The sequence below is a fragment of the Amphiura filiformis genome, chromosome 20 (assembly GCF_039555335.1).
Source record: "Amphiura filiformis chromosome 20, Afil_fr2py, whole genome shotgun sequence".
In the NCBI taxonomy this organism is placed as follows: Eukaryota; Metazoa; Echinodermata; class Ophiuroidea; order Amphilepidida; family Amphiuridae; genus Amphiura; species Amphiura filiformis.
Genome location: NC_092647.1, coordinates 14,631,140 through 14,643,205, shown reverse-complemented (window position 1 = coordinate 14,643,205; position 12,066 = coordinate 14,631,140).

Below are 12,066 nucleotides of genomic sequence, written 5' to 3'. Positions count from 1 at the left end.
ACACAGGAGTGTGAATTTCAAATGGGGTTACCGAATGGGTAACTCCTGTGTGGGAGATTAAGGTCATGTCTTTCATAGAGGGTGTATGAATTTCAACTGGAATAGCCCAAAGTGTTTGAACACTTAAGGTCCGTTCATACTACGCCGCAACTGCGTTGCGATGCGGTGCATTGCCGAGATATCGATTACTTTTTGTGCAGCAACTCGTCGCATTTCCAAGTTAAAATGTATTTACAAAATGTACCTTTATTGCGATATCGCAATGCAGTATTTTTCAGTGCAATGCGATGCGGCATCGCACCGTATCGCAATGCAATTGCGGTGTAGTATGAAAAATGGACCTTTACTTTTATTCCCATATTCTTCTTACCATATAGTGTGCATACTATTGTAGGAGTCACTGGAAATACATAATTTTAATAGTATTGCCTTAGTGTTCATATTCCATATTATACCCCTCCCCTTTCCCAACCAGCCAATTTTGGAAGAAGATATGGTAAAGATGAACATATTGTGCATTACAACATGGTGTGGGAATAGAAAGGGGGGACATTTCCAATTATGCCTTTAGGGGACTGTTCACAAGCACTTCTTAGGGGGGGGGCCTGATGCAAAAAAGTTTCATCACAAAATTTTTGTCAGGGTCCCCCCCTTTACAGATCTCAAAATTTCAGCCCCCCCCCCCCTTTTTGACATGAAAATTATGGGTCAGCCCCATAGAAAAGCATATAAACTCAATTTTTGGTCATTTTTTTCAGGGCCCCCCTTTTTTGCATCGGGCCCCCTAACAAGTGTTTGTGAACGCTCCCTAAATGTGTTGGAACATTTTTTTCTGAGATTGAAGATCTAAATTTGTACTTGAAATCAACTCATGTCTTCCGTAAAATATTTTATGAGAGGTCTAAATTTGTACTTTGTTGAAGTGAAAGCAATTCATGTCTTCCGTAAATTATTTTATGAAAGTAAAAGAAAAGGGGGAGGGAGATTTTTCAGATATCCAAGAAATCAAGTCAGCTGTGCAGATTCCATGTAGAGGTCATTGGGAAAGCAGATTCATATTTTACAAAAACCTCAGTATCAATTGCCAGTTGTTTAAAAGGGCATTTTGTGATCCACAGCCTCAACCCCCCCACTTTTCTCAAAAAAAGTGGAGATTTTTATACCACTGGAAACCTCTTGCTACATAATGTTTATATACCAAAAATTTCTTACAGATTATTTCGTTTAGCAAAAATATTGTCAAATTTGAATTTCGTTCTGGTATACCAGAACGAAATTACAACAGTGGCCTATGGAGCAGTGTAATACACATAATCATGCAAACACAAAATCAGAATCAACTGAAATTTTGGGAGTAAGCTTTTTTTCGTGGATATGTACTGAAAAATGTTATAACAAGAGGATGTTAAGATCACAAAATCCTCCTTTAAAATAAATTGCATACTTCCAGCCATTTCTTGCAGAATCAATTTGAAAGGGGAGATTAAAATGAGCAGAGGTTTGGTGTGCCCATTACTTGGAGTCTAATGTTGGTTACCTTGAGAGAAACGCCATGGTAAAGTCTACATTATTGGATTGTCAAGAATGAGGACCAACCTGTTGCTAGCGTACATCCTGTATTCATCAGCAAAACCCCAGATTGAAACATAATGACAGTTACAATCTTGGCGGAAAATGTTGCCACACCAAAGCATTAATTGGCCAACATCCTTCCCTGCTCCCCTATTGCAATGTTGATTTGGACAAAATCGTTATCATTTCTACATTTCAGTCTCCCAACATTGAAAGATGGGGATGGGGAAGGGAGAGTCTAAATTGAATGTGCATGCATTTTTGCAACTATTATACAAAGATAATGCGGTACTGTCACATATTTAGCTCGGGCGATTGCTTGATTTTAACACCAGCACGTGCTGGTGTGGCAACAAATTTCTGCCAAGGTTGTAGCTTTAAGCTTGAGGGTTACAAAGCTGTGTGCATGTTGTGTGAATTATTACCACAATGCATTACACTTAGAATGCAAACATGCATGCACTTAAAAAAAAAGTTTGCCAGCCACATGGAGAAATAATCCAGAATATCACTATTTTACCCTCCATGGGCAACAAGTAAACATTGTGGAGTCCAGGCACTTTAATATGTCCTCTTTTGGCAGAATCAATTGAAGGTCCTTTCTGTTCATGTGACTTTGGGGTAATTTTTGGTCATAGAAAGTAGCATAAAAATAAAGCTTCCTAAAATAATACAAATTTTGATCTGCAGATATAGTTTTAGGACATGCCAAAAACATCCAGTGACTGACTTGATATAAAACTTTGATATGTAGTACTAAAATTAACTGAATTTTATCAGAATTTACTGAAAACTATTAAATGTGTGTGCCTTCTTACCAATTGGGTCAACTCATATTAACTATGTAACTGCATTGTTTGTTCCAAATTTTGTAAAAAATTAGTAACTTTTCCCGAGCGTATTCATAAAAATTTGTTATATGTGATACTTTTTTGTTACGACTGTCTTTGAGCACAAATTCCTATTATATATAAGGGTTTTTTGTATATTTCAGAAACCAAGAATTTCTCCATACCATAAATCATATTTTTATTGCTCCTTTTTAAAACAATGTTGCCATATTTCTACTTAGTTTGTTGTTTACAATTAATATTTCTGACAAGTTTTTGCATGCTATGTTCCAGCCTGACTGGACTGAAATATGGCAACTCTTCTCAGTCAAATAGACTAGCAGTGAAAGTTGCTGGCTTCTTGGCCGAGATAGTTTAATAAAAGTGTTAACATCAGCAAATTCATCAATCAACAATCAAATGTTGTTTTGGGCCAAATTTTCCCTGCGAAAAAAAATAGGGTTGAAAATTATTAAATATCTGTAAATGTTGTGGAAATGGAAAAAAAGTTTTTGGAATTATAAAGTATGTATCCCTTGAGTAGAGAGTTGACCCAATTGGCTTCTTTGTTGTGTGTATATATAAAATAAACATATCATCATGAATTATTCAAAGAGATGAATCCCAGATTCAACTATAATGAGCTAATCCATTAGAAATTCACACCCCCACTGAGGAAGACTTTGGAATTACAGTCAAATTTAATGGCTTAAGTAATTACAGATCCAACCATTTTCAAAATAAGAAGTGGAAAAGGTGAATTTTTCTTTTTAATTCCAACAAAATCTTCTCATTTGAGGCCAATTAAATTGTGTAAAATTTTTATAGATTTTTTTTTAAATTTTACCAAATTTCAACTGGAATTTAACATAAAGCTACATTTGTAGCAACATTGTTCAGCTGGATTTAACATAATTGAGATGGCAGTAAAATCTTCCATAGGGGTGAGTGGATTTAAATGGAATAGCTCAATATTTGTAAGCCTTGATTGCAGAATTTACCCGATTGGCTTCCTTCCTTGTTGCATGTATGTAAAACAAATTGTGTATATCAGACATTTCATTGTGAATTCTTCAGATATGAATTTCAGGTAGGTTTAGATTATTGTCTCTAAATACAAGTCCCAGTCCCTTCACTCAGAACTACAGTGGGTAACCATGATCATTATTCAGTTTTCCAAATGCCCACTTTGTAAGAATTTTTTATTAAATTTACTCACCCCCTCCATTTCATGCAAAATGGAAAACAAAATTAGCAAAAAGTACAAGTACATCTTTCTGATATTTCTCTGCTTCCTTATCTGACACACAAAATGCATTACCAGATTTTCCCAAAGTAATCCTTATAATCTGAATGCAACCTAAATCCCCTTATTTCACTATTTGCACTGTCAGTCTATATAACTCTTTTCCCGCGATATTTAGAATGATCATGGTTAGCTACAAATGGACCAGGTTATAACTTATATAGGGTCTGTAAGTTATTTTAGTACAGTACCAAGCACCGGCAGTACCAAGGGCAAAAACATCTGCATAAGACAGCTTTGCTCTGGGTAAAATAGGATGATGTCGTCCCTCAACGTTTGGCACAATGCAAATGGGCGGTTTACAGTAATCTGTGATTCATCTCTATGTAAAAACACATTTCATAATCAATGCAGTAATATAGTATGTATATTGGACAAAACCAAGCTTGCAGATACAAACTGTAGTGTGTAATTGGAGGGCTTAGAACCAGAACTGGCTGTGTCCAAAATTAATGTTTTGTGTTGAAAAGTTTTATTCTTACTGATAAATCAGAAATTCTAGAGAAAACATTGATTCTCTAACTCTTCTTGATATATAATTTCAAACATAAGAATACACAAACACAGGGCCATGTCTATGTTCATGCTAAACCAGGAGGTTAAATGGTGAACCAAAACACAATACTCTTAAATTGGACATAGCCAGTTTGGGCTCTCAGCCCTCAATACAATGTCTTCATAACAAAAGTGTGTAAATTGACATTCTATCTGTATTTTTTGTACTTTTTATGTAAAGATTGCTGTGCATTCTATTTAGTCTAAATAAAAATATTGTTATGTTGCCCTCTGTGACTGACCATTGTCTAATAGACAATGAATGTAGAGTTGGCAACGCACTCGATATTTCCCAAATGGGTATTTTTCGTGAATATATACCCAAATTGAGCTATTTTGTTTGTTTATCTTTTCCTGAGGGGGGCTCAGATGAGCTTTCAGCGTTATGCAGGGGGGGCTTAATGGCTAACATTGCCAAAAAATGGCTGATTTTGCATGATATTTAATAAATTGTGGGGGGGGGGGGCTTCAGCCCTAAAGCCCCCCCCCCGGACACGCCATTGTATTTGGTTGAAATTGATAATTTATTGGCTAAGAAAATCTACTGACCAATCTATTCATTTGAGGGCAACATAAAACAATGTTTTTCTTCATTATTGATGCTAAAGTTGATTGTAATTATTGCACTTGATGGCAATGTAAAACAATATTGTTTGGGCCTCTTGTCAAAGTTTATTGTATATAAGAAATTATAATTATTGATAGCTGAGACGATAATTATTATCGTCTCAGATTGATAGCTTGCAGTCAATCAAAGTGTAATGTGTAGAAGTAATACGAGTCTTTTAGTGGTCAAAATCATTTTCAGTTTCAAATCAACCATTTTTCCTATTACACAGAAAATGCTAAAAATTATTGAAAATGGGATGACATTTCTTGAGATATAAATATTATCATGATGCTGAAAATGATGTACTGTAAATACAAAGGAACTTTGCAAGCATCTATTGGCCATTTAAACATCATATTGACAAAAACCACTTGTTTTTCTTGATTGCTTCACATGTTCAGGTATATATAACTCATTTTGAAGGGAAAAAATAAAAGGTTTGTCTCAGGGACCCGTGCAATTGGTATGTGAAATTGAATTTGCCGCATAGCCCTACGCGATCACCTTTTCTTTTCTTTTTTTTAGTTGTCAATAGAACAAATTTATAAAGTTAACAATCGGGGAGAGTAAAAGCGGCTGAAAATGCAATAAAAAGAAATCCACGTGAGGGCATAGCTTTTTCCCCAAATAAACAAATGCATAGCACATAGCTAACTAAATGGGCTATTCCATTTAAAATCCACACTACCCCTATGGAAGATTTTGGAAATATCTTCCACAGGGGGCATATGAATTTCAAATGGAATGAACACATTAGGAAGCTCCAACTGAAACTCACCCTCCCTCAGTGGAAGATTCAAATAAAATCTTTCTCAGGGGGTGTATGAAATTCAAATGGATCTGCCTAATGTGTTCATTGAAATTTGTACTCCCCCTGTGGAAGATATTTCCAAAATCTTCCACAGGGGTAGTGTGGATTTTAAATGGAATAGCCCAATGTTTCTGAGACAAACCTCCTTTTTCCCCCAATGTAGACTCCGTATCAGAATTGAATGAGTTCTGGTTTGCATTGTGATCACGATTACGTTCCCTGACCAACAATCACAACACCTCCGTATGTGCCTCATAAGAACTAAGTTCTGTTGTAAATGCAAGAGATCAAACAGTTAGGCCAAAAAAAAATTGTTTGTTTGTCCATAAAGGCTTATGAAACAGTTGGGTCGGTAGATCGGATTTTTTAAAAAAAATTTTTTTTTACAGATATTGCACTTGAAACTGACAATTTGAAGACTGGTAAATAAGTCAAAACACACAGCACTTTACTGGTTTAACTCTTGAGATGGTTCTGCATGTTATACTGTTCATTTTCTTTAAATTTTCTTTCTTTAAATTTATACTAACCACTGTTTTACTAGCACATTCAACGCAAATTTAAAAAAAAAAAAAAAGACAAGGTCGGGACCAGGATACACGGTCGGTCGGACGTGGACAAACAAACAATTTTTTTTTGGCCTTAAATACGATCATGTACACATATGTTATGCTCAACTCATAACAAATAACTCTGAACATTTATGATACAGAGTATCACCGGCGTGTCCAGGATCTTTTCCTGCATGGGGGCTCAGCCCTTTTTCAGATTATATGGGGGCTTTATGGCTAAAATCGCAAAAAAACGGCTGATTTTACATGATTTTTAACAAAGTGCGGGGGGCTTCAGCACCCAAAGCCTCCCCCCTGGACACGCTACTGAGTATGGTTAAAATTGTAGCATAATTGTTTTATTTGTTTCCAGATTGTGTTGGTCTACAAGTCACACACTGTATTCAATGCAAGCTTAATTTCAAATTATGACACAGTTTTCAAATCATACCGTAAACATTCGCCTAATGGTGCTTTGGGCTCTCTTAACATAACTTGAGACTTTAGACTTTAGACTTTAGACACAAACTACCGTCCCATAAAAATCCCACCAGCAAATAAAGGGACATACCCTTAATTTTTGTTGGGATTTTTAGAGCAGGGAGCTCTCAATTTGTACATTAAATTTACCCCAAGGCAAAGGAGCCCAGGTGCGCCATTAGGCGAATGTTTACAGTATTTGGCCTGTAAGTCACACCCTGTATTGTTAAACTTGATGCAGTATTTACATCTTGTAGAAGTGACTTTGGGTCAATTATCTTGAGTGGCTTGTTGAAATTTTGTGAGCATTATACCCTATATATGTGACCTTGATTCAGGCCTAATTTCACCCAGTAGTCACATCTTATACCAGTGACTCTGAGTCAATATGTGCCCATCCACCACAAACTGGTCGTAAAGTCGGCATTTTCCATTATGAGATACAATCAAAAACAGTATATGGATTTCTGTGTAAAATATATAAGAAATTTGACCTTTGATGAACCATAACTTCTCTTCCAGATGTCCGATGAAGCTGGTCGAGGTGTCATTTTAAAGCTGAAAGTGCATTCTTTTGAAATCTGCAATAAACAGAAAATGACCTAGAGCCGACTTTACTACCACTTCGTGGTGGATGGTCACATATATAAGTGTGATGCGGTCAAGCAAAATCTTTGTCAAGCAAGTTCTTCTTTCGGCCATAACTTTAACAAAATTTAACAACAAATTACTCATTTTGTTGAACTGTATCACACACATGATTTCAAACTATGGTATTCTCTCTAATTAATGCCTCTGGGGCATTGCTTATTCCAAAAGGGGGAGCCTTAAGGGAAGGGGTATGAAAGTTTGGACAGTATTTATTGTGGGACATTAGAGCACATCAGACATATCGAATCGCATTCTGAATACGAAGAATGTCCTTCTGATATCAAATAATTTTGATTTTTTGAAATTCGCAATGTAATACACATTTTATGGCAAATCATTAAAAATTGATATTTTTGATATTTAACAGTACTCGAAGTAAACTTTATAAATCTGATGATTTATACTTAAAGTGTATGTAGGTGGGATGAAAAGCCGACGATCAATTGAAAATTTTGACCTTTCAGTATTGAAGATATGGATTTTTTTCCCAAAACACAAAAAATTAGGTCTTTTGGGGAAAAAATCCATATCTTCAATATGAAAGGTGACAATTTTCAATTGATCGTTGGCTTTTCCTCCCAGCTACATACACTTTAAGAATATATCATTAGATTTATAAAATTTACTTCGAGGACTGTTATATGTGACCCGGCAGCACAAAGAGCCGTAAATTCCCTAAATTGTATTCTGAGTTACGATTGTAAGATGTATACGAAGGTCATATTCATCGGTAACTTAAGCTGGCCCGACATCCGTCTCATTTCGATAGTCAAAAACTAATCAATAATCCTATTGTTGAAGTGGATAATAAGCTTCTACCTTAGATGGCTATAGAACTTTTAATAGCTCTGGTCTTTGTTTGCTTATATTGCTAAATCCTGTTCAAGTGGTGGGTTATCAGGCATTGTATTTTGTACAGGTACATGCATAACCAACAATTAACAATGAGAGAACTTTCTTAAACCTCGTTGACTTGGGGATGATTTGAAATGAACGCCAATTATGACTGTTTGATATTTATTGCCAACAATGTGGAAAAAGAGACACATGTAAAAATGTAAAAAGCTATAATTTTGTTGAAGGAGCAAAGTTTAACAAACCATAACCCCGCTTCTGGATATCGTTTGAAGTCAAATGATATACCATTTTAAGTTTATGATGTTTATTTTTAAACACGAAATAAAACAAAATTGAGCGGGGGAGGAATTTACGGCTCATTCGCCGTGGACGGTCACATATATCAAAAATTTGAAAAATATCAAATTTTAATAATTTGTCAAAAACTTTGTATTATATCGTGAATTTCAAAAAATGGATATCTTGAAATCGACAATCATATTTTCGAAAACACAGGTGCTGCATTTTGACAGCATTTGTGGAACCGTTTGGCTGAAAAATGGTGCAGGGCATTTATTGCAAGGGGTTCTTTAGAGAGAATATGGTATATGTGATTATATTAAGCTCTTTGACTTGGACCATAGATTATTTATAAAGATTGCAATGGTTCAATACATACAATGGTGTGTGACTTGGAGCTGAATGCAGCTTTCAATGTAAGAAGGGGAGAAATGAACATTCAAATTACAGGAGGCTGAAAAAATAGAGTATGTAAGTAATATAACAGTATAAATTATAATTTTAAATTACTGTTCACCAAAATTCAAAGAATTTACTGCATTTTTTCTAAAAGATTTTCATGGGCCATAATTTTTCCACCAAAAAGAGTGGGGGAGGCACAACATTTAGTGATTAAAAACAAAACAAAACAGATACTACTTTAGGAAGGGGTTCATGAGGGGGTCACTTTTAAGCTGTATTGTTCATTTGAAAGTAAAATTAATAAGGGCTGTATAACTAGAACAATTATTGTTATTTTTAGGAAAAATGCAGTAGGTGTGTTCTGTATATATTGAAATTTTTTATATGAACGTCAGGCAGAGAGTCTACGGTCTATTTTTATAAACTGATATTATGTACATTCTTATGCACATTATTGATAGATAATTGATTTCCTAATTATATTTTTACTCTTAAGGGAAGGGGTATGAACATTTGGACAGTATTTATTATGGGACATTAGAGCACATCAGACATATCGAATCGCATTCTGAATACGAAGAATGTCCTTCTGATATCGAATAATTTTGATTTTTTGAAATTCGTAATGTAATACACAGTTCATGGCAAATCATTAAAAATTGATATATTTGATATTTAATAGTACTCGAAATAAACTTTATAAACCTGATGATTTATACTTAACGTGTATGTAGGTGGAATGAAATGCAGATGATCAATTGAAAATTTTGACCTTTCGTATTGAAGATATGGATTTTTTTCCCAAAACACCAAAAAATTAGGTCTTTTGGGAAAAAAATCCATATCTTCAATATGAAAGGTCAAAATTTTCAATTGATCGTCGGCTTTTCCTCCCAGCTACATACACTTTAAGAATATATCATTAGATTTATAAAATTTACTTCGAGGACTGTTATATATCAAATTTTTATAATTTGTCATAAAATTTGTATTATATCGTAATTTTCAAAAAATGAAAATTATTTGATATCGGAAAGACATTATTCGTATTCAGAATGCAATTCGATACGTCTGTGGTGCTCTCATGTCCCATAAAAAATACTGTCGAAACGCTCTAAACGCTCATTCCAGATCCCGTAATAATATTGAATGTACTAGAAATGAAATGTTTGGGTGTTTATAATGTTTTCTGCATATTGGGCCATTCCATGTAAAATTTACACTCCCCCTGTGGAAGATGTTAGATGTATCTTCCACAGAGGGAGTATAAATTTCAAATAGAATGAACTCATTAGTTAGTTCTTTGAAACTCACCCTCTGTGAGAGATTTAAGTTGAATCTTTTTCAGAAGTTGTATACAATTCAAATGGAGCTGCCAAATGAGTTTATTCCATTTGAAATTCATACTGCCCCTGTGGAAGATATTTCCAAAATCCTCCACAAAATAGGCTGATTTTGCATAGACCCTGGTATGGGTGCACCGTCTGCTACCCCCTGGATTGGATAAGCTCCTGCTCTGCTGCCACAACATGAGATCAGGACTCAGTTGGGAGAAAACAAATTTGTTTCCTGTTGGTGGCATAACCAAAATGAAATTTGTTTTACTAATTTGTAGGTCAGGATTGTTTTAATGTGTGCCTAGTCAAACAAACAAGCAAATAAACTGAGGCATGGTTTCAGGATCAACTCGAGCAGTGCTCGTTCAAGTCAAGTGCTGGGTCAAGTCCACTTTTGTAAGGCAAAAAAATGGTAAATGAGTGTTGAAAAGTTTTTTTGGGGGAAAACAGGTCATTGTTGCAAAAAAACATATAAACATGATCATGACACAAAATTGCCATCCAACATTAAAGATCCACTTTGTAAAAGTCCTGCATCTCTCCACCCTAAATCAGTGGCATCCGCAAGTTTTCAAAAGTGGGGGAGCCACAGGTCTTCATTCCGGCTTTTTTTCAGCTTGCTTCACTTGCTGTAATTGGTAACCGACCCCCCCCCCCCCTGACTTAGTGCATTTCCCCTGACGGACGGACAAAACTGGGGGTCATGGCCCCCAAGTCACTACCCAAAATCAAATAGTGGGTGCATGCCTGCCCAAGAGTGTGCTATATCTATTGTCTATGTAATATGTATCATATAATAAGATGATATACTAATATAATAGGATTACTATAAACTGCTCAAAAGAGAGTCCGCAGTCATGTAACCTGTCCTGCACCAAAACCTGATCTTGTTATGACAATTTAATTGATAAGGTCGTGTGCAGAATCTTGTTAGCTCCAATTTGATACCAAATTTGCTACCAAACACTCTAAATTCAGAGAGATTGATACCAGTATATGAAATTTGGTGCATTTTCAAAAGTTGCAAATTAAAAACAGACCACGCGGACCTGTAGAGGCGAATAGAAGAGCGCGACCATTGAAATAGCCTGAAACAACCGCTAGGTCATATCGATCGCATCGTGCCCTAGTATTCATCAGTAAAGCACTGTAGCAATCCATGCGTTTTAAATTAACAATTGAATACCTGAGTGGAAGAAGGGCCCAACTCCAATTTTTTACAAAAATGAGTTAGACCCAGCATTTCATTGCCAGCAGACTGTTCTTCCTTGTGTGTAAAAGATGAGCCAAAATTCACTCTCTAAATAGTCTTCCACGCACACTTTATCATGGTTTTCATGAAAGAAAGGCCCAACTCCATGGAGTTGGGCCCTTCTTCCACAAATATTGGTAAAAAGAGGAAGTTTGTTAATCATCCATAAAATCTGCTTTTCAATACAATAAACTTTCTTGCTAACATATTACATGATTCTACTTGTGCAATTAATGGATAATTACCAAATTTCTGTAGCTATTTATAACACATCTGCTTACGAAACTGGCACTTGCAGTATATTAGTGGAAGAAGGGCCCAACTCCAGCTCGTATAAAGACATGCACCGTTGCCATGGAAACATATATAATTTCGAATGTATGTAATGTTGTATGTTCATGTATTAAAGGTCCCCTGAAGATGAAAATATTCTGCCTATAAAACTTTTCCAAATATTAAGTTTTTTCTTAATATCTCAAAAACAGTTTTGATGGAGTTGGGCCCTTCTTCCACTCAGGTATTCAATTGAATAAAGTGCGCACTTGGGATAGTCGACAGGGGCCCATCGTGGG